Below are 23,974 nucleotides of genomic sequence, written 5' to 3'. Positions count from 1 at the left end.
AGTTGTTCAGACCTTGCGGGCTAATTCTGTTTCAATGATAAAAACCCATCTCTTTCCACTGAAAAACCTTTCAGGGGATCGTTTGCAACAGTTTGGCAAGATTTTTGAGTGAATTCCAGAACGTCAGATTTTTGCTGAAATTGTGACCGCGCGGCTTAGGGATTTTTTCAAAAAAAAGTTGTTCAGACCTTGCGGGCTAATTCTGTTTCTATGATAAAAACCCATCTCTTTCCACTGAAAAACCTTTCAGGGGATCGTTTGCAACAGTTTGGCACCATTTTTGAGTGAATTCCAGAACGTCAGACTTTTGCTGAAATTGTGACCGTGCGGCTTAGGGATTTTTTCAAAAAAAAGTTGTTCAGACCTTGCGGGCTAATTCTGTTTCAATGATAAAAACCCATCTCTTTCCACTGAAAAACCTTTCAGGGGATCGTTTGCAACAGTTTGGCAATATTTTTGAGTGAATTCCAGAACGTCAGATTTTTGCTGAAATTGTGACCGCGCGGCTTAGGGATTTTTTCAAAAAAAAGTTGTTCAGACCTTGCGGGCTAATTCTGTTTCTATGATAAAAAACCATCTCTTTCCACCGAAAAACCTTTCAGGGGATCGTTTGCAATAGTTTGGCACCGTTTTTGAGTGAATTCCAGAACGTCAGATTTTTGCTAAAATTGTGACCGCGCGGCTTAGGGATTTTTTCAAAAAAAGTTGTTCAGACCTTGCGTAAAAATTCTTTTTCAATGATAAAAACCCATCTCTTTCCACCGAAAAACCTTTCAGGGGATCGTTTGCAACAGTGTGGCACCGTTTTTGAGTGAATTCCAGAACGTCAGATTTTTGCTGAAATTGTGACCGCGCGGCTTAGGGATTTTTTCAAAAAAAAGTTGTTCAGACCTTGCGGGCTAATTCTGTTTCTATGATAAAAACCCATCTCTTTCCACTGAAAAACCTTTCAGGGGATCGTTTGCAACAGTTTGGCACCATTTTTGAGTGAATTCCAGAACGTCAGACTTTTGCTGAAATTGTGACCGTGCGGCTTAGGGATTTTTTCAAAAAAAAGTTGTTCAGACCTTGCGGGCTAATTCTGTTTCAATGATAAAAACCCATCTCTTTCCACTGAAAAACCTTTCAGGGGATCGTTTGCAACAGTTTGGCAATATTTTTGAGTGAATTCCAGAACGTCAGATTTTTGCTGAAATTGTGACCGCGCGGCTTAGGGATTTTTTCAAAAAAAAGTTGTTCAGACCTTGCGGGCTAATTCTGTTTCTATGATAAAAAACCATCTCTTTCCACCGAAAAACCTTTCAGGGGATCGTTTGCAATAGTTTGGCACCGTTTTTGAGTGAATTCCAGAACGTCAGATTTTTGCTAAAATTGTGACCGCGCGGCTTAGGGATTTTTTCAAAAAAAGTTGTTCAGACCTTGCGTAAAAATTCTTTTTCAATGATAAAAACCCATCTCTTTCCACCGAAAAACCTTTCAGGGGATCGTTTGCAACAGTGTGGCACCGTTTTTGAGTGAATTCCAGAACGTCAGATTTTTGCTGAAATTGTGACCGCGCGGCTTAGGGATTTTTTTAAAAAAAAGTTGTTCAGACCTTGCGGGCTAATTCTGTTTCTATGATAAAAACCCACCTCTTTCCACCGAAAAACCTTTCAGGGGATCGTTTGCAATAGTTTGGCACCGTTTTTGAGTGAATTGCAGAACGTCAGATTTTTGCTGAAATTGTGACCGTGCGTCTTAGGGATTTTTTCAAAAAAAGTTGTTCAGACCTTGTGTAAAAATTCTTTTTCAATGATAAAAACCCATCTCTTTCCACCGAAAAACCTTTCAGGGGATCGTTTGCAACAGTGTGGCACCATTTTTGAGTGAATTCCAGAACATCAGATTTTTGCTGAAATTGTGACCGCGCGGCTTAGGGAATTTTTCAAAAAAAACTTGTTCAGACCTTGCGGGCTAATTCTGTTTCTATGATAAAAAAACCATCTCTTTCCACTGAAAAACCTTTCAGGGGATCGTTTGCAATAGTTTGGCACCGTTTTTGAGTGAATTCCAGAACGTCAGATTTTTGCTGAAATTGTGACCGCGCGGCTTAGGGATTTTTTTAAAAAAAAGTTGTTCAGACCTTGCGGGCTAATTCTGTTTCAATGATAAAAACCCATCTCTTTCCACTGAAAAACCTTTCAGGGGATCGTTTGCAATAGTTTGGCACCATTTTTGAGTGAATTCTCGAACGACAGATTTTTGCAGAAATTGTGACCGCGCGGCTTAGGGATATTTTCAAAAGAAAGTTGTTCAGTCCTTGCGGGCTAATTCTGTTTCAATGATAAAAACCCATCTCTTTCCACCGAAAAACCTTTCAGGGTATATTTTGCAACAGTTTGGCACCATTTTTTGAGTGAATTCCAGAACGTCAGATTTTTGCTGAAATTCTGACCGCGCGGCTTAGGGATTTTTTCAAAAAAAAGTTGTTCAGACCTTGCGGGCTAATTATGTTTCAATTATAAAAACCCATCTGTTTCCACTGAAAAACCTTAAGGGCATCGTTTGCAACAGTTTGGCAAGATTTTTGAGTGAATTCCAGAACGTCAGATTTTTGCTGAAATTGTGACCGCGCGGCTTAGGGATTTTTTTTAAAAAAAGTTGTTCAGTCCTTGCGGGCTAATTCTCTTTCTATGATAAAAATCCATCTCTTTCCACCGAAAAACCTTTCAGGGGATCGTTTGCAACAGTTTGGCACCATTTTTGAGTGAATTCCAGAACGTCAGATTTTTGCTGAAATTGTGACCGCGCGGCTTAGGGATTTTTTCAAAAAAAAGTTGTTCAGACCTTGCGGGCTAATTCTGTTTCAATGATAAAAACCCATCTGTTTCCACTGAAAAACCTTTCAGGGGATCGTTTGCAACAGTTTGGCACCATTTTTGAGTGAATTCCAGAACGTCAGATTTTTGCTGAAATTGTGACCGCGCGGCTTAGGGATTTTTTCAAAAAAAAGTTGTTCAGACCTTGCGGGCTAATTCTGTTTCTATGATAAAAACCCATCTCTTTCCACTGAAAAACCTTTCAGGGGATCGTTTGCAACAGTGTGGCACCGTTTTTGAGTGAATTCCAGAACGTCAGATTTTTGCTGAAATTGTGACCGCGCGGCTTAGGGATTTTTTCAAAAAAAAGTTGCTCAGACCTTGCGGGCTAATTCTGTTTCAATGATAAAAACCCATCTCTTTCCACCGAAAAACCTTTCAGGGGATCGTTTGCAACAGTTTGGCACCATTTTTGAGTGAATTCCAGAACGTCAGATTTTTGCTGAAATTGTGACCGCGCGGCTTAGGGATTTTTTCAAAAAAAAGTTGTTCAGACCTTGCGGGCTAATTCTGTTTCAATGATAAAAACCCATCTGTTTCCACTGAAAAACCTTTCAGGGGATCAAATGCAACAGTTTGGCCCCGTTTTTGAGTGAATTCCAGAACGTCAGATTTTTGCTGAAATTGTGACCGCGCGGCTTAGGGATTTTTTTAAAAAAAGTTGTTCAGACCTTGCGTGAAAATTCTTTTTCAATGATAAAAACCCATCTCTTTCCACCAAAAAACCTTTCAGGGGATCGTTTGCAACAGTTTGGCACCGTTTTTGAGTGAATTCCAGAAAGTCAGATTTTTGCTGAAATTGTGACCGCGCGGCTTAACGAATTTTTTTTAAAAAAAGTTGTTCAGACCTTGCGGGCTAATTCTGTTTCAATGATAAAAACCCATCTCTTTCCACTGAAAAACCTTTCAGGGGATCGTTTGCAATACTTTAGCACCATTTTTGAGTGAATTCCAGAACGTCAGATTTTTGCTGAAATTGTGACCGCGCGGCTTAGGGATGTTTTCAAAAAAAAGTTGTTCAGTCCTTGCGGGCTAATTCTGTTTCAATGATAAAAACCCATCTCTTTCCACCAAAAAACCTTTCAGGGTATCGTTTGCAACCGTTTGGCACCATTTTTGAGTGAATTCCAGAACGTCAGAATTTTGCTGAAATTGTGACCGCGCGGCTTTGGGATTTTTTCAAAAAAAAGTTGTTCAGTCCTTGCGGGCTAATTCTGTTTCAATGATAAAAACCCATCTCTTTCCACCGAAAAACCTTTCAGGGGATCGTTTGCAACAGTTTGGCACCATTTTTGAGTGAATTTCAGAACGTCAGATTTTTGCTGAAATTGTGACCGTGCGGCTTAGGGATTTTTTCAAAAAAAAGTTGTTCAGACCTTGCGGGCTAATTCTGTTTCTATGATAAAAACTCATCTCTTTCCACCGAAAAACCTTTCAGGGGATCGTTTGCAACAGTTTGGCACCATTTTTGAGTGAATTCCAGAACGTCAGACTTTTGCTGAAATTGTGACCGCGCGGCTTAGGGATTTTTTCAAAAAAAAGTTGTTCAGACCTTGCGGGCTAATTCTGTTTCAATGATAAAAACCCATCTGTTTCCACTGAAAAACCTTAAGGGCATCGTTTGCAACAGTTTGGCAAGATTTTTGAGTGAATTCCAGAACGTCAGATTTTTGCTGAAATTGTGACCGCGCGGCTTAGGGATTTTTTCAAAAAAAAGTTGTTCAGACCTTGAGGGCTAATTCTCTTTCTATGATAAAAATCCATCTCTTTCCACCGAAAAACCTTTCAGGGGATCAAATGCAACAGTTTGGCCCCGTTTTTGAGTGAATTGCAGAACGTCAGAATTTTGCTGAAATTGGGACCGCGCGGCTTTGGGATTTTTTCAAAAAAAAGTTGTTCAGTGCTTGCGGGCTAATTCTGTTTCAATGATAAAAACCCATCTCTTTCCACCGAAAAACCTTTCAGGGGATCGTTTGCAACAGTTTGGCACCATTTTTGAGTGAATTCCAGAACGTCAGATTTTTGCTGAAATTGTGACCGCGCGGCTTAGGGTTTTTTTTAAAAAAAAGTTGTTCAGACCTTGCGGGCTAATTCAGTTTCTATGATAAAAACCCATCTCTTTCCACCGAAAAACCTTTCAGGGGATCAAATGCAACAGTTTGGCACCGTTTTTGAGTGAATTGCAGAACGTCAGATTTTTGCTGAAATTGTGACCGCGCGGCTTAGGGATTTTTTCAAAAAAAAGTTTTTCAGACCTTACGTGAAAATTCTTTTTCAATGATAAAAACCCATCTCTTTCCACCGAAAAACCTTTCAGGGGATCGTTTGCAACAGTTTGGCACCGTTTTTGAGTGAATTCCAGAACGTCAGATTTTTGCTGAAATTGTGACCGCGCGGCTTAGGGATTTTTTTTTTAAAAAGTTGTTCAGACCTTGCGGGCTAATTCTGTTTCAATGATAAAAACCCATCTCTTTCCACTGAAAAACCTTTCAGGGGATCGTTTGCAATAGTTTGGCACCATTCTTGAGTGAATTCCAGAACGACAGATTTTTGCAGAAATTGTGACCGCGCGGCTTAGGGATTTTTTCAAAAAAAAGTTGTTCAGTCCTTGCGGGCTAATTCTGTTTCAATGATAAAAACCCATCTCTTTCCACCGAAAAACCTTTCAGGGGATCGTTTGCAACAGTTTGGCACCATTTTTGAGTGAATTCCAGAACGTCAGATTTTTGCTAAAATTGTGACCGCGCGGCTTAGGGATTTTTTCAAAAAAAGTTGTTCAGACCTTGCGTAAAAATTCTTTTTCAATGATAAAAACCCATCTCTTTCCACCGAAAAACCTTTCAGGGGATCGTTTGCAACAGTGTGGCACCGTTTTTGAGTGAATTCCAGAACGTCAGATTTTTGCTGAAATTGTGACCGCGCGGCTTAGGGATTTTTTCAAAAAAAAGTTGTTCAGACCTTGCGGGCTAATTCTGTTTCTATGATAAAAACCCATCTCTTTCCACTGAAAAACCTTTCAGGGGATCGTTTGCAACAGTTTGGCACCATTTTTGAGTGAATTCCAGAACGTCAGACTTTTGCTGAAATTGTGACCGTGCGGCTTAGGGATTTTTTCAAAAAAAAGTTGTTCAGACCTTGCGGGCTAATTCTGTTTCAATGATAAAAACCCATCTCTTTCCACTGAAAAACCTTTCAGGGGATCGTTTGCAACAGTTTGGCAATATTTTTGAGTGAATTCCAGAACGTCAGATTTTTGCTGAAATTGTGACCGCGCGGCTTAGGGATTTTTTCAAAAAAAAGTTGTTCAGACCTTGCGGGCTAATTCTGTTTCTATGATAAAAAACCATCTCTTTCCACCGAAAAACCTTTCAGGGGATCGTTTGCAATAGTTTGGCACCGTTTTTGAGTGAATTCCAGAACGTCAGATTTTTGCTAAAATTGTGACCGCGCGGCTTAGGGATTTTTTCAAAAAAAGTTGTTCAGACCTTGCGTAAAAATTCTTTTTCAATGATAAAAACCCATCTCTTTCCACCGAAAAACCTTTCAGGGGATCGTTTGCAACAGTGTGGCACCGTTTTTGAGTGAATTCCAGAACGTCAGATTTTTGCTGAAATTGTGACCGCGCGGCTTAGGGATTTTTTAAAAAAAAAGTTGTTCAGACCTTGCGGGCTAATTCTGTTTCTATGATAAAAACCCATCTCTTTCCACCGAAAAACCTTTCAGGGGATCGTTTGCAATAGTTTGGCACCGTTTTTGAGTGAATTGCAGAACGTCAGATTTTTGCTGAAATTGTGACCGTGCGTCTTAGGGATTTTTTCAAAAAAAGTTGTTCAGACCTTGTGTAAAAATTCTTTTTCAATGATAAAAACCCATCTCTTTCCACCGAAAAACCTTTCAGGGGATCGTTTGCAACAGTGTGGCACCATTTTTGAGTGAATTCCAGAACATCAGATTTTTGCTGAAATTGTGACCGCGCGGCTTAGGGAATTTTTCAAAAAAAACTTGTTCAGACCTTGCGGGCTAATTCTGTTTCTATGATAAAAAAACCATCTCTTTCCACTGAAAAACCTTTCAGGGGATCGTTTGCAATAGTTTGGCACCGTTTTTGAGTGAATTCCAGAACGTCAGATTTTTGCTGAAATTGTGACCGCGCGGCTTAGGGATTTTTTTAAAAAAAAAGTTGTTCAGACCTTGCGGGCTAATTCTGTTTCAATGATAAAAACCCATCTCTTTCCACTGAAAAACCTTTCAGGGGATCGTTTGCAATAGTTTGGCACCATTTTTGAGTGAATTCTCGAACGACAGATTTTTGCAGAAATTGTGACCGCGCGGCTTAGGGATATTTTCAAAAGAAAGTTGTTTAGTCCTTGCGGGCTAATTCTGTTTCAATGATAAAAACCCATCTCTTTCCACCGAAAAACCTTTCAGGGTATATTTTGCAACAGTTTGGCACCATTTTTTGAGTGAATTCCAGAACGTCAGATTTTTGCTGAAATTCTGACCGCGCGGCTTAGGGATTTTTTCAAAAAAAAGTTGTTCAGACCTTGCGGGCTAATTATGTTTCAATTATAAAAACCCATCTGTTTCCACTGAAAAACCTTAAGGGCATCGTTTGCAACAGTTTGGCAAGATTTTTGAGTGAATTCCAGAACGTCAGATTTTTGCTGAAATTGTGACCGCGCGGCTTAGGGATTTTTTCAAAAAAAAGTTGTTCAGTCCTTGCGGGCTAATTCTCTTTCTATGATAAAAATCCATCTCTTTCCACCGAAAAACCTTTCAGGGGATCGTTTGCAACAGTTTGGCACCATTTTTGAGTGAATTCCAGAACGTCAGATTTTTGCTGAAATTGTGACCGCGCGGCTTAGGGATTTTTTCAAAAAAAAGTTGTTCAGACCTTGCGGGCTAATTCTGTTTCAATGATAAAAACCCATCTGTTTCCACTGAAAAACCTTTCAGGGGATCAAATGCAACAGTTTGGCCCCGTTTTTGAGTGAATTGCAGAACGTCAGAATTTTGCTGAAATTGTGACCGCGCGGCTTTGGGATTTTTTCAAAAAAAAGTTGTTCAGACCTTGCGGGCTAATTCTGTTTCTATGATAAAAACCCATCTCTTTCCACCGAAAAACCTTTCAGGGGATCGTTTGCAACAGTTTGGCACCATTTTTGAGTGAATTCCAGAACGTCAGATTTTTGCTGAAATTGTGACCGCGCGGCTTAGGGATTTTTTCAAAAAAAAGTTGTTCAGTCCTTGCGGGCTAATTCTGTTTCAATGACAAAAACCCATCTCTTTCCACCGAAAAACCTTTCAGGGGATCGTTTGCAACAGTTTGGCACCATTTTTGAGTGAATTCCAGAACGTCAGATTTTTGCTGAAATTGTGACCGCGCGGCTTAGGGATTTTTTCAAAAAAAAGTTGTTCAGACCTTGCGGGCTAATTCTGTTTCAATGATAAAAACCCATCTCTTTCCAATGAAAAACCTTTCAGGGGATCGGTTGCAACAGTTTGGCAATATTTTTGAGTGAATTCCAGAACGTCAGATTTTTGCTGAAATTGTGACCGCGCGGCTTAGGGATTTTTTCAAAAAAAAGTTCTTCAGACCTTGCGGGCTAATTCTGTTTCTATGATAAAAAACCATCTCTTTCCACCGAAAAACCTTTCAGGGGATCGTTTGCAATAGTTTGGCACCGTTTTTGAGTGAATTCCAGAACGTCAGATTTTTGCTAAAATTGTGACCGCGCGGCTTAGGGATTTTTTCAAAAAAAGTTGTTCAGACCTTGCGTAAAAATTCTTTTTCAATGATAAAAACCCATCTCTTTCCACCGAAAAACCTTTCAGGGGATCGTTTGCAACAGTGTGGCACCGTTTTTGAGTGAATTCCAGAACGTCAGATTTTTGCTGAAATTGTGACCGCGCGCGGCTCAGGGATTTTTTCAAAAAAAAGTTGTTCAGACCTTGCGGGCTAATTCTGTTTCTATGATAAAAACCCATCTCTTTCCACCGAAAAACCTTTCAGGGGATCGTTTGCAATAGTTTGGCACCGTTTTTGAGTGAATTGCAGAACGTCAGATTTTTGCTGAAATTGTGACCGTGCGTCTTAGGGATTTTTTCAAAAAAAGTTGTTCAGACCTTGTGTAAAAATTCTTTTTCAATGATAAAAACCTATCTCTTTCCACCGAAAAACCTTTCAGGGGATCGTTTGCAACAGTGTGGCACCATTTTTGAGTGAATTCCAGAACATCAGATTTTTGCTGAAATTGTGACCGCGCGGCTTAGGGAATTTTTCAAAAAAAACTTGTTCAGACCTTGCGGGCTAATTCTGTTTCTATGATAAAAAACCATCTCTTTCCACTGAAAAACCTTTCAGGGGATCGTTTGCAATAGTTTGGCACCGTTTTTGAGTGAATTCCAGAACGTCAGATTTTTGCTGAAATTGTGACCGCGCGGCTTAGGGATTTTTTTAAAAAAAAGTTGTTCAGACCTTGCGGGCTAATTCTGTTTCAATGATAAAAACCCATCTCTTTCCACTGAAAAACCTTTCAGGGGATCGTTTGCAATAGTTTGGCACCATTTTTGAGTGAATTCTCGAACGACAGATTTTTGCAGAAATTGTGACCGCGCGGCTTAGGGATATTTTCAAAAGAAAGTTGTTCAGTCCTTGCGGGCTAATTCTGTTTCAATGATAAAAACCCATCTCTTTCCACCGAAAAACCTTTCAGGGTATATTTTGCAACAGCTTGGCACCATTTTTTGAGTGAATTCCAGAACGTCAGATTTTTGCTGAAATTCTGACCGCGCGGCTTAGGGATTTTTTCAAAAAAAAGTTGTTCAGACCTTGCGGGCTAATTATGTTTCAATTATAAAAACCCATCTGTTTCCACTGAAAAACCTTAAGGGCATCGTTTGCAACAGTTTGGCAAGATTTTTGAGTGAATTCCAGAACGTCAGATTTTTGCTGAAATTGTGACCGCGCGGCTTAGGGATTTTTTCAAAAAAAAGTTGTTCAGTCCTTGCGGGCTAATTCTCTTTCTATGATAAAAATCCATCTCTTTCCACCGAAAAACCTTTCAGGGGATCGTTTGCAACAGTTTGGCACCATTTTTGAGTGAATTCCAGAACGTCAGATTTTTGCTGAAATTGTGACCGCGCGGCTTAGGGATTTTTTCAAAAAAAAGTTGTTCAGACCTTGCGGGCTAATTCTGTTTCAATGATAAAAACCCATCTGTTTCCACTGAAAAACCTTTCAGGGGATCGTTTGCAACAGTTGGGCAATATTTTTGAGTGAATTCCAGAACGTCAGATTTTTGCTGAAATTGTGACCGCGCGGCTTAGGGATTTTTTCAAAAAAAAGTTGTTCAGACCTTGCGGGCTAATTCTGTTTCAATGATAAAAACCCATCTGTTTCCACTGAAAAACCTGTCAGGGGATCGTTTGCAACAGTTTGGCCCCGTTTTTGAGTGAATTGCAGAACGTCAGATTTTTGCTGAAATTGTGACCGCGCGGCTTAGGGATTTTTTCAAAAAAAAGTTGTTCAGACCTTGCGGGCTAATTCTGTTTCTATGATAAAAAACCATCTCTTTCCACCGAAAAACCTTTCAGGGGATCGTTTGCAATAGTTTGGCACCGTTTTTGAGTGAATTCCAGAACGTCAGATTTTTGCTGAAATTGTGACCGCGCGGCTTAGGGATTTTTTCCAAAAAAAGTTGTCCAGACCTTGAGGGCTAATTCTCTTTCTATGATAAAAATCCATCTCTTTCCACCGAAAAACCTTTCAGGGGATCAAATGCAACAGTTTGGCCCCGTTTTTGAGTGAATTGCAGAACGTCAGATTTTTGCTGAAATTGTGACCGCGCGGCTTAGGGATTTTTTCAAAAAAAAGTTGTTCAGACCTTGCGGGCTAATTCTGTTTCAATGATAAAAACCCATCTGTTTCCACTGAAAAACCTTTCAGGGGATCGTTTGCAACAGTTTGGCACCATTTTTGAGTGAATTCCAGAACGTCAGATTTTTGCTGAAATTGTGACCGCGCGGCTTAGGGATTTTTTCAAAAAAAAGTTGTTCAGACCTTGCGGGCTAATTCTGTTTCAATGATAAAAACCCATCTGTTTCCACTGAAAAACCTTAAGGGCATCGTTTGCAACAGTTTGGCAAGATTTTTGAGTGAATTCCAGAACGTCAGATTTTTGCTGAAATTGTGACCGCGCGGCTTAGGGATTTTTTCAAAAAAAAGTTGTTCAGACCTTGCGGGCTAATTCTGTTTCTATGATAAAAACCCATCTCTTTCCACCGAAAAACCTTTCAGGGGATCGTTTGCAACAGTTTGGCACCATTTTTGAATGAATTCCAGAACGTCAGACTTTTGCTGAAATTGTGACCGCGCGGCTTAGGGATTTTTTCAAAAAAAAGTTGTTCAGACCTTGCGGGCTAATTCTGTTTCAATGATAAAAACCCATCTCTTTCCACCGAAAAACCTTTCAGGGGATCGTTTGCAACAGTTTGGCACCATTTTTGAGTGAATTCCAGAACGTCAGATTTTTGCTGAAATTGTGACCGCGCAGCTTTGGGATTTTTTCAAAAAAAAGTTGTTCAGACCTTGCGGGCTAATTCTGTTTCTATGATAAAAAACCATCTCTTTCCACCGAAAAACCTTTCAGGGGATCGTTTGCAATAGTTTGGCACCGTTTTTGAGTGAATTCCAGAACGTCAGATTTTTGCAGAAATTGTGACCGCGCGGCTTAGGGATTTTTTTTAAAAAAAGTTGTTCAGACCTTGCGGGCTAATTCTGTTTCAATGATAAAAACCCATCTGTTTCCACTGAAAAACCTTTCAGGGGATCGTTTGCAACAGTTTGGCCCCGTTTTTGAGTGAATTGCAGAACGTCAGATTTTTGCTTAAATTGTGACCGCGCGGCTTAGGGATTTTTTTTTAAAAAAGTTGTTCAGACCTTGTGGGCTAATTCTGTTTCAATGATAAAAACCCATCTCTTTCCACCGAAAAACCTTTCAGGGAATCGTTTGCAATAGTTTGGCACCGTTTTTGAGTGAATTGCAGAACGTCAGATTTTTGCTGAAATTGTGACCGCGCGGCTTAGGGATTTTTTTTAAAAAAAGTTGTTCAGACCTTGCGGGCTAATTCTGTTTCAATGATAAAAACCCATCTCTTTCCACTGAAAAACCTTTCAGGGGATCGTTTGCAATAGTTTGGCACCATTTTTGAGTGAATTCTCGAACGACAGATTTTTGCAGAAATTGTGACCGCGCGGCTTAGGGATTTTTTCAAAAAAAAGTTGTTCAGTCCTTGCGGGCTAATTCTGTTTCAATGATAAAAACCCATCTCTTTCCACTGAAAAACCTTTCAGGGGATCGTTTGCAACAGTTTGGCACCATTTTTGAGTGAATTCCAGAACGTCAGATTTTTGCTGAAATTGTGACCGCGCGGCTTAGGGATTTTTTCAAAAAAATGTTGTTCAGACCTTGCGGGCTAATTATGTTTCAATTATAAAAACCCATCTGTTTCCACTGAAAAACCTTAAGGGCATCGTTTGCAACAGTTTGGCAAGATTTTTGAGTGAATTCCAGAACGTCAGATTTTTGCTGAAATTGCTTAGGGATTTTTTCAAAAAAAAGTTGTTCAGACCTTGAGGGCTAATTCTCTTTCTATGATAAAAATCCATCTCTTTCCACCGAAAAACCTTTCAGGGGATCAAATGCAACAGTTTGGCCCCTTTTTTGAGTGAATTGCAGAACGTCAGATTTTTGCTGAAATTGTGACCGCGCGGCTTAGGGATTTTTTCAAAAAAAAGTTCTTCAGACCTTGCGGGCTAATTCTGTTTCAATGATAAAAACCCATCTGTTTCCACTGAAAAACCTTTCAGGGGATCGTTTGCAACAGTTTGGCCCCGTTTTTGAGTGAATTGCAGAACGTCAGATTTTTGCTTAAATTGTGACCGCGCGGCTTAGGGATTTTTTCAAAAAAAAGTTGTTCAGACCTTGCGGGCTAATTCTGTTTCAATGACAAAAACCCATCTCTTTCCACCGAAAAACCTTTCAGGGGATCGTTTGCAACAGTTTGGCACCATTTTTGAGTGAATTCCAGAACGTCAGATTTTTGCTGAAATTGTGACCGCGCGGCTTAGGGATTTTTTCAAAAAAAGTTGTTCAGACCTTGCGGGCTAATTCTGTTTCAATGATAAAAACCCATCTCTTTCCAATGAAAAACCTTTCAGGGGATCGGTTGCAACAGTTTGGCAATATTTTTGAGTGAATTCCAGAACGTCAGATTTTTGCTGAAATTGTGACCGCGCGGCTTAGGGATTTTTTCAAAAAAAAGTTCTTCAGACCTTGCGGGCTAATTCTGTTTCTATGATAAAAAACCATCTCTTTCCACCGAAAAACCTTTCAGGGGATCGTTTGCAATAGTTTGGCACCGTTTTTGAGTGAATTCCAGAACGTCAGATTTTTGCTAAAATTGTGACCGCGCGGCTTAGGGATTTTTTCCAAAAAAGTTGTTCAGACCTTGCGTAAAAATTCTTTTTCAATGATAAAAACCCATCTCTTTCCACCGAAAAACCTTTCAGGGGATCGTTTGCAACAGTGTGGCACCGTTTTTGAGTGAATTCCAGAACGTCAGATTTTTGCTGAAATTGTGACCGCGCGCGGCTCAGGGATTTTTTCAAAAAAAAGTTGTTCAGACCTTGCGGGCTAATTCTGTTTCTATGATAAAAACCCATCTCTTTCCACCGAAAAACCTTTCAGGGGATCGTTTGCAATAGTTTGGCACCGTTTTTGAGTGAATTGCAGAACGTCAGATTTTTGCTGAAATTGTGACCGTGCGTCTTAGGGATTTTTTCAAAAAAAGTTGTTCAGACCTTGTGTAAAAATTCTTTTTCAATGATAAAAACCTATCTCTTTCCACCGAAAAACCTTTCAGGGGATCGTTTGCAACAGTGTGGCACCATTTTTGAGTGAATTCCAGAACATCAGATTTTTGCTGAAATTGTGACCGCGCGGCTTAGGGAATTTTTCAAAAAAAACTTGTTCAGACCTTGCGGGCTAATTCTGTTTCTATGATAAAAAACCATCTCTTTCCACTGAAAAACCTTTCAGGGGATCGTTTGCAATAGTTTGGCACCGTTTTTGAGTGAATTCCAGAACGTCAGATTTTTGCTGAAATTGTGACCGCGCGGCTTAGGGATTTTTTTAAAAAAAAGTTGTTCAGACCTTGCGGGCTAATTCTGTTTCAATGATAAAAACCCATCTCTTTCCACTGAAAAACCTTTCAGGGGATCGTTTGCAATAGTTTGGCACCATTTTTGAGTGAATTATCGAACGACAGATTTTTGCAGAAATTGTGACCGCGCGGCTTAGGGATATTTTCAAAAGAAAGTTGTTCAGTCCTTGCGGGCTAATTCTGTTTCAATGATAAAAACCCATCTCTTTCCACCGAAAAACCTTTCAGGGTATATTTTGCAACAGCTTGGCACCATTTTTTGAGTGAATTCCAGAACGTCAGATTTTTGCTGAAATTCTGACCGCGCGGCTTAGGGATTTTTTCAAAAAAAAGTTGTTCAGACCTTGCGGGCTAATTATGTTTCAATTATAAAAACCCATCTGTTTCCACTGAAAAACCTTAAGGGCATCGTTTGCAACAGTTTGGCAAGATTTTTGAGTGAATTCCAGAACGTCAGATTTTTGCTGAAATTGTGACCGCGCGGCTTAGGGATTTTTTCAAAAAAAAGTTGTTCAGTCCTTGCGGGCTAATTCTCTTTCTATGATAAAAATCCATCTCTTTCCACCGAAAAACCTTTCAGGGGATCGTTTGCAACAGTTTGGCACCATTTTTGAGTGAATTCCAGAACGTCAGATTTTTGCTGAAATTGTGACCGCGCGGCTTAGGGATTTTTTCAAAAAAAAAGTTGTTCAGACCTTGCGGGCTAATTCTGTTTCAATGATAAAAACCCATCTGTTTCCACTGAAAAACCTTTCAGGGGATCGTTTGCAACAGTTGGGCAATATTTTTGAGTGAATTCCAGAACGTCAGATTTTTGCTGAAATTGTGACCGCGCGGCTTAGGGATTTTTTCAAAAAAAAGTTGTTCAGACCTTGCGGGCTAATTCTGTTTCAATGATAAAAACCCATCTGTTTCCACTGAAAAACCTGTCAGGGGATCGTTTGCAACAGTTTGGCCCCGTTTTTGAGTGAATTGCAGAACGTCAGATTTTTGCTGAAATTGTGACCGCGCGGCTTAGGGATTTTTTCAAAAAAAAGTTGTTCAGACCTTGCGGGCTAATTCTGTTTCTATGATAAAAAACCATCTCTTTCCACCGAAAAACCTTTCAGGGGATCGTTTGCAATAGTTTGGCACCGTTTTTGAGTGAATTCCAGAACGTCAGATTTTTGCTGAAATTGTGACCGCGCGGCTTAGGGATTTTTTCCAAAAAAAGTTGTCCAGACCTTGAGGGCTAATTCTCTTTCTATGATAAAAATCCATCTCTTTCCACCGAAAAACCTTTCAGGGGATCAAATGCAACAGTTTGGCCCCGTTTTTGAGTGAATTGCAGAACGTCAGATTTTTGCTGAAATTGTGACCGCGCGGCTTAGGGATTTTTTCAAAAAAAAGTTGTTCAGACCTTGCGGGCTAATTCTGTTTCAATGATAAAAACCCATCTGTTTCCACTGAAAAACCTTTCAGGGGATCGTTTGCAACAGTTTGGCACCATTTTTGAGTGAATTCCAGAACGTCAGATTTTTGCTGAAATTGTGACCGCGCGGCTTAGGGATTTTTTCAAAAAAAAGTTGTTCAGACCTTGCGGGCTAATTCTGTTTCAATGATAAAAACCCATCTGTTTCCACTGAAAAACCTTAAGGGCATCGTTTGCAACAGTTTGGCAAGATTTTTGAGTGAATTCCAGAACGTCAGATTTTTGCTGAAATTGTGACCGCGCGGCTTAGGGATTTTTTCAAAAAAAAGTTGTTCAGACCTTGCGGGCTAATTCTGTTTCTATGATAAAAACCCATCTCTTTCCACCGAAAAACCTTTCAGGGGATCGTTTGCAACAGTTTGGCACCATTTTTGAATGAATTCCAGAACGTCAGACTTTTGCTGAAATTGTGACCGCGCGGCTTAGGGATTTTTTCAAAAAAAAGTTGTTCAGACCTTGCGGGCTAATTCTGTTTCAATGATAAAAACCCATCTCTTTCCACCGAAAAACCTTTCAGGGGATCGTTTGCAACAGTTTGGCACCATTTTTGAGTGAATTCCAGAACGTCAGATTTTTGCTGAAATTGTGACCGCGCAGCTTTGGGATTTTTTCAAAAAAAAGTTGTTCAGACCTTGCGGGCTAATTCTGTTTCTATGATAAAAAACCATCTCTTTCCACCGAAAAACCTTTCAGGGGATCGTTTGCAATAGTTTGGCACCGTTTTTGAGTGAATTCCAGAACGTCAGATTTTTGCAGAAATTGTGACCGCGCGGCTTAGGGATTTTTTTTAAAAAAAGTTGTTCAGACCTTGCGGGCTAATTCTGTTTCAATGATAAAAACCCATCTGTTTCCACTGAAAAACCTTTCAGGGGATCGTTTGCAACAGTTTGGCCCCGTTTTTGAGTGAATTGCAGAACGTCAGATTTTTGCTTAAATTGTGACCGCGCGGCTTAGGGATTTTTTTTTAAAAAAGTTGTTCAGACCTTGTGGGCTAATTCTGTTTCAATGATAAAAACCCATCTCTTTCCACCGAAAAACCTTTCAGGGAATCGTTTGCAATAGTTTGGCACCGTTTTTGAGTGAATTGCAGAACGTCAGATTTTTGCTGAAATTGTGACCGCGCGGCTTAGGGATTTTTTTTAAAAAAAGTTGTTCAGACCTTGCGGGCTAATTCTGTTTCAATGATAAAAACCCATCTCTTTCCACTGAAAAACCTTTCAGGGGATCGTTTGCAATAGTTTGGCACCATTTTTGAGTGAATTCTCGAACGACAGATTTTTGCAGAAATTGTGACCGCGCGGCTTAGGGATTTTTTCAAAAAAAAGTTGTTCAGTCCTTGCGGGCTAATTCTGTTTCAATGATAAAAACCCATCTCTTTCCACTGAAAAACCTTTCAGGGGATCGTTTGCAACAGTTTGGCACCATTTTTGAGTGAATTCCAGAACGTCAGATTTTTGCTGAAATTGTGACCGCGCGGCTTAGGGATTTTTTCAAAAAAATGTTGTTCAGACCTTGCGGGCTAATTATGTTTCAATTATAAAAACCCATCTGTTTCCACTGAAAAACCTTAAGGGCATCGTTTGCAACAGTTTGGCAAGATTTTTGAGTGAATTCCAGAACGTCAGATTTTTGCTGAAATTGCTTAGGGATTTTTTCAAAAAAAAGTTGTTCAGACCTTGAGGGCTAATTCTCTTTCTATGATAAAAATCCATCTCTTTCCACCGAAAAACCTTTCAGGGGATCAAATGCAACAGTTTGGCCCCTTTTTTGAGTGAATTGCAGAACGTCAGATTTTTGCTGAAATTGTGACCGCGCGGCTTAGGGATTTTTTCAAAAAAAAGTTGTTCAGACCTTGCGGGCTAATTCTGTTTCAATGATAAAAACCCATCTGTTTCCACTGAAAAACCTTTCAGGGGATCGTTTGCAACAGTTTGGCCCCGTTTTTGAGTGAATTGCAGAACGTCAGATTTTTGCTTAAATTGTGACCGCGCGGCTTAGGGATTTTTTCAAAAAAAAGTTGTTCAGACCTTGCGGGCTAATTCTGTTTCAATGATAAAAACCCATCTCTTTCCACCGAAAAACCTTTCAGGGGATCGTTTGCAACAGTTTGGCACCATTTTTGAATGATTTCCAGAACGTCAGACTTTTGCTGAAATTGTGACCGCGCGGCTTAGGGATTTTTTCAAAAAAATGTTGTTCAGACCTTGCGGGCTAATTCTGTTTCAATGATAAAAACCCATCTCTTTCCACCGAAAAACCTTTCAGGGGATCGTTTGCAACAGTTTGGCACCATTTTTGAATGAATTCCAGAACGTCAGACTTTTGCTGAAATTGTGACCGCGCGGCTTAGGGATTTTTTCAAAAAAAAGTTGTTCAGACCTTGCGGGCTAATTCTGTTTCAATGATAAAAACCCATCTGTTTCCACTGAAAAACCTTAAGGGCATCGTTTGCAACAGTTTGGCAAGATTTTTGAGTGAATTCCAGAACGTCAGATTTTTGCTGAAATTGTGACCGCGCGGCTTAGGGATTTTTTCAAAAAAAAGTTGTTCAGACCTTGCGGGCTAATTCTGTTTCTATGATAAAAACCCATCTCTTTCCACCGAAAAACCTTTCAGGGGATCGTTTGCAACAGTTTGGCACCATTTTTGAATGAATTCCAGAACGTCAGACTTTTGCTGAAATTGTGACCGCGCGGCTTAGGGATTTTTTCAAAAAAAAGTTGTTCAGACCTTGCGGGCTAATTCTGTTTCAATGATAAAAACCCATCTCTTTCCACCGAAAAACCTTTCAGGGGATCGTTTGCAACAGTTTGGCACCATTTTTGAGTGAATTCCAGAACGTCAGATTTTTGCTGAAATTGTGACCGCGCGGCTTAGGGATTTTTTCAAAAAAAAATTTGTTCAGACCTTGCGGGCTAATTCTGTTTCAATGATAAAAACCCATCTCTTTCCACTGAAAAACCTTTCAGGGGATCGTTTGCAACAGTTTGGCAAGATTTTTGAGTGAATTCCAGAACGTCAGATTTTTGCTGAAATTGTGACCGCGCGGCTTAGGGATTTTTTCAAAAAAAAGTTGTTCAGACCTTGCGGGCTAATTCTGTTTCTATGATAAAAACCCATCTCTTTCCACCGAAAACCTTTCAGGGGATCGTTTGCAACAGTTTGGCACCATTTTTGAATGAATTCCAGAACGTCAGACTTTTGCTGAAATTGTGACCGCGCGGCTTAGGGATTTTTCCAAAAAATGTTGTTCAGACCTTGCGGGCTAATTCTGTTGCAATGATAAAAACCCATCTGTTTCCACCGAAAAACCTTTCAGGGGATCGTTTGCAACAGTTTGGCAATATTTTTGAGTGAATTCCAGAACGTCAGATTTTTGCTGAAATTGTGACCGCGCGGCTTAGGGATTTTTTCAAAAAAAAGTTGTTCAGACCTTGCGGGCTAATTCTGTTTCTATGATAAAAAACCATCTCTTTCCACCGAAAAACCTTTCAGGGGATTGTTTGCAACAGTTTGGCACTATTTTTGAATGAATTCCAGAACGTCAGACTTTTGCTGAAATTGTGACCGCGCGGCTTAGGGATTTTTTCAAAAAAAGGTTGTTCAGACCTTGCGGGCTAATTCTGTTTCCATGATAAAAACCCATCTCTTTCCACCGAAAAACCTTTCAGGGGATCGTTTGCAACAGTTTGGCACCATTTTTGAATGAATTCCAGAACGTCAGACTTTTGCTGAAATTGTCACTGCGCGGCTTAGGGATTTTTTCAAAAAAAAGTTGTTCAGACCTTGCGTAAAAATTCTTTTTCAATGATAAAAACCCATCTCTTTCCACCGAAAAACCTTTCTGGGGATCGTTTGCAACAGTGTGGCACCGTTTTTGAGTGAATTCCAGAACGTCAGATTTTTGCTGAAATTGTGACCGCGCGGCTTAGGGATTTTTTCAAAAAAAAGTTGTTCAGACCTTGCGGGCTAATTCTGTTTCTATGATAAAAAACCATCTCTTTCCACCGAAAAACCTTTCAGGGGATCGTTTGCAATAGTTTGGCACCGTTTTTGAGTGAATTCCAGAACGTCAGATTTTTGCTGAAATTCTGACCGCGCGGCTTAGGGATTTTTTCAAAAAAAGTTGTTCAGACCTTGCGTAAAAATTCTTTTTCAATGATAAAAACCCATCTCTTTCCACCGAAAAACCTTTCAGGGGATCGTTTGCAACAGTGTGGCACCGTTTTTGAGTGAATTCCAGAATGTCAGATTTTTGCTGAAATTGTGACCGCGCGGCTTAGGGATTTTTTCAAAAAAAAGTTGTTCAGACCTTGCGGGCTAATTCTGTTTCTATGATAAAAACCCATCTCTTTCCACCGAAAAACCTTTCAGGGGATCGTTTGCAATAGTTTGGCACCGTTTTTGAGTGAATTGCAGAACGTCAGATTTTTGCTGAAATTGTGACCGTGCGTCTTAGGGATTTTTTCAAAAAAAGTTGTTCAGACCTTGTGTAAAAATTCTTTTTCAATGATAAAAACCCATCTCTTTCCACCGAAAAACCTTTCAGGGGATCGTTTGCAACAGTTTGGCAATATTTTTGAATGAATTCCAGAACGTCAGATTTTTGCTGAAATTGTGACCGCGCGGCTTAGGGATTTTTTTAAAAAAAAGTTGTTCAGACCTTGCGGGCTAATTCTGTTTCAATGATAAAAACCCATCTCTTTCCACTGAAAAACCTTTCAGGGGATCGTTTGCAATAGTTTGGCACCATTTTTGAGTGAATTCTCGAACGACAGATTTTTGCAGAAATTGTGACCGCGCGGCTTAGGGATTTTTTCAAAAAAAAGTTGTTCAGTCCTTGCGGGCTAATTCTGTTTCAATGATAAAAACCCATCTCTTTCCACCGAAAAACCTTTCAGGGGATCGTTTGCAACAGTTTGGCACCATTTTTGAGTGAATTCCAGAACGTCAGATTTTTGCTGAAATTGTGACCGCGCGGCTTAGGGATTTTTTCAAAAAAATGTTGTTCAGACCTTGCGGGCTAATTATGTTTCAATTATAAAAACCCATCTGTTTCCACTGAAAAACCTTAAGGGCATCGTTTGCAACAGTTTGGCAAGATTTTTGAGTGAATTCCAGAACGTCAGATTTTTGCTGAAATTGTGACCGCGCGGCTTAGGGATTTTTTCAAAAAAAAGTTGTTCAGACCTTGAGGGCTAATTCTCTTTCTATGATAAAAATCCATCTCTTTCCACCGAAAAACCTTTCAGGGGATCAAATGCAACAGTTTGGCCCCGTTTTTGAGTGAATTGCAGAACGTCAGATTTTTGCTGAAATTGTGACCGCGCGGCTTAGGGATTTTTTCAAAAAAAAGTTGTTCAGACCTTGCGGGCTAATTCTGTTTCAATGATAAAAACCCATCTGTTTCCACTGAAAAACCTTTCAGGGGATCGTTTGCAACAGTTTGGCCCCGTTTTTGAGTGAATTGCAGAACGTCAGATTTTTGCTTAAATTGTGACCGCGCGGCTTAGGGATTTTTTCAAAAAAAAAGTTGTTCAGACCTTGCGGGCTAATTCTGTTTCAATGATAAAAACCCATCTCTTTCCACCAAAAAACCTTTCAGGGGATCGTTTGCAACAGTTTGGCACCATTTTTGAATGAATTCCAGAACGTCAGACTTTTGCTGAAATTGTGACCGCGCGGCTTAGGGATTTTTTCAAAAAAAAGTTGTTCAGACCTTGCGGGCTAATTCTGTTTCAATGATAAAAACCCATCTCTTTCCACCGAAAAACCTTTCAGGGGATCGTTTGCAACAGTTTGGCACCATTTTTGAGTGAATTCCAGAACGTCAGATTTTTGCTGAAATTGTGACCGCGCGGCTTAGGGATTTTTTCAAAAAAAAGTTGTTCAGACCTTGTGGGCTAATTCTGTTTCAATGATAAAAACCCATCTGTTTCCACTGAAAAACCTTAAGGGCATCGTTTGCAACAGTTTGGCAAGATTTTTGAGTGAATTCCAGAACGTCAGATTTTTGCTGAAATTGTGACCGCGCGGCTTAGGGATTTTTTCAAAAAAAAGTTGTTCAGACCTTGCGGGCTAATTCTGTTTCTATGATAAAAACCCATCTCTTTCCACCGAAAAACCTTTCAGGGGATCGTTTGCAACAGTTTGGCACCATTTTTGAATGAATTCCAGAACGTCAGACTTTTGCTGAAATTGTGACCGCGCGGCTTAGGGATTTTTTCAAAAAAAAGTTGTTCAGACCTTGCGGGCTAATTCTGTTTCAATGATAAAAACCCATCTCTTTCCACCGAAAAACCTTTCAGGGGATCGTTTGCAACAGTTTGGCACCATTTTTGAGTGAATTCCAGAACGTCAGATTTTTGCTGAAATTGTGACCACGCAGCTTAGGGATTTTTTCAAAAAAAAGTTGTTCAGACCTTGCGGGCTAATTCTGTTTCAATGATAAAAACCCATCTGTTTCCACTGAAAAACCTTTCAGGGGATCGTTTGCAACAGTTTGGCAAGATTTTTGAGTGAATTCCAGAACGTCAGATTTTTGCTGAAATTGTGACCGCGCGGCTTAGGGATTTTTTCAAAAAAAAGTTGTTCAGACCTTGCGGGCTAATTCTGTTTCTATGATAAAAAACCATCTCTTTCCACCGAAAAACCTTTCAGGGGATCGTTTGCAATAGTTTGGCACCGTTTTTGAGTGAATTCCAGAACGTCAGATTTTTGCAGAAATTGTGACCGCGCGGCTTAGGGATTTTTTTTTAAAAAAGTTGTTCAGACCTTGCGGGCTAATTCTGTTTCAATGATAAAAACCCATCTGTTTCCACTGAAAAACCTTTCAGGGGATCGTTTGCAACAGTTTGGCCCCGTTTTTGAGTGAATTGCAGAACGTCAGATTTTTGCTTAAATTGTGACCGCGCGGCTTAGGGATTTTTTTTTTAAAAAGTTGTTCAGACCTTGTGGGCTTATTCTGTTTCTATGATAAAAACCCATCTCTTTCCACCGAAAAACCTTTCAGGGGATCGTTTGCAATAGTTTGGCACCGTTTTTGAGTGAATTGCAGAACGTCAGATTTTTGCTGAAATTGTGACCGTGCGTCTTAGGGATTTTTTCAAAAAAAGTTGTTCAGACCTTGTGTAAATATTCTTTTTCAATGATAAAAACCCATCTCTTTCCACCGAAAAACCTTTCAGGGGATCGTTTGCAACAGTTTGGCAATATTTTTGAATGAATTCCAGAACTTCAGATTTTTGCTGAAATTGTGACCGCGCGGCTTAGGGATTTTTTTTAAAAAAAGTTGTTCAGACCTTGCGGGCTAATTCTGTTTCAATGATAAAAACCCATCTCTTTCCACTGAAAAACCTTTCAGGGGATCGTTTGCAATAGTTTGGCACCATTTTTGAGTGAATTCTCGAACGACAGATTTTTGCAGAAATTGTGACCGCGCGGCTTAGGGATTTTTTCAAAAAAAAGTTGTTCAGTCCTTGCGGGCTAATTCTGTTTCAATGATAAAAACCCATCTCTTTCCACCGAAAAACCTTTCAGGGGATCGTTTGCAACAGTTTGGCACCATTTTTGAGTGAATTCCAGAACGTCAGATTTTTGCTGAAATTGTGACCGCGCGGCTTAGGGATTTTTTCAAAAAAATGTTGTTCAGACCTTGCGGGCTAATTATGTTTCAATTATAAAAACCCATCTGTTTCCACTGAAAAACCTTAAGGGCATCGTTTGCAACAGTTTGGCAAGATTTTTGAGTGAATTCCAGAACGTCAGATTTTTGCTGAAATTGTGACCGCGCGGCTTAGGGATTTTTTCAAAAAAAAGTTGTTCAGACCTTGAGGGCTAATTCTCTTTCTATGATAAAAATCCATCTCTTTCCACCGAAAAACCTTTCAGGGGATCAAATGCAACAGTTTGGCCCCGTTTTTGAGTGAATTGCAGAACGTCAGATTTTTGCTGAAATTGTGACCGCGCGGCTTAGGGATTTTTTCAAAAAAAAGTTGTTCAGACCTTGCGGGCTAATTCTGTTTCAATGATAAAAACCCATCTGTTTCCACTGAAAAACCTTTCAGGGGATCGTTTGCAACAGTTTGGCCCCGTTTTTGAGTGAATTGCAGAACGTCAGATTTTTGCTTAAATTGTGACCGCGCGGCTTAGGGATTTTTTCAAAAAAAAAGTTGTTCAGACCTTGCGGGCTAATTCTGTTTCAATGATAAAAACCCATCTCTTTCCACCGAAAAACCTTTCAGGGGATCGTTTGCAACAGTTTGGCACCATTTTTGAATGAATTCCAGAACGTCAGACTTTTGCTGAAATTGTGACCGCGCGGCTTAGGGATTTTTTCAAAAAAAAGTTGTTCAGACCTTGCGGGCTAATTCTGTTTCAATGATAAAAACCCATCTCTTTCCACCGAAAAACCTTTCAG

Source organism: Podarcis bocagei (genome assembly GCF_964188305.1).
Source record: "Podarcis bocagei genome assembly, chromosome: 5".
Lineage (NCBI taxonomy): Eukaryota > Metazoa > Chordata > Lepidosauria > Squamata > Lacertidae > Podarcis > Podarcis bocagei.
Note: the sequence above shows the minus strand (reverse complement) of the source record.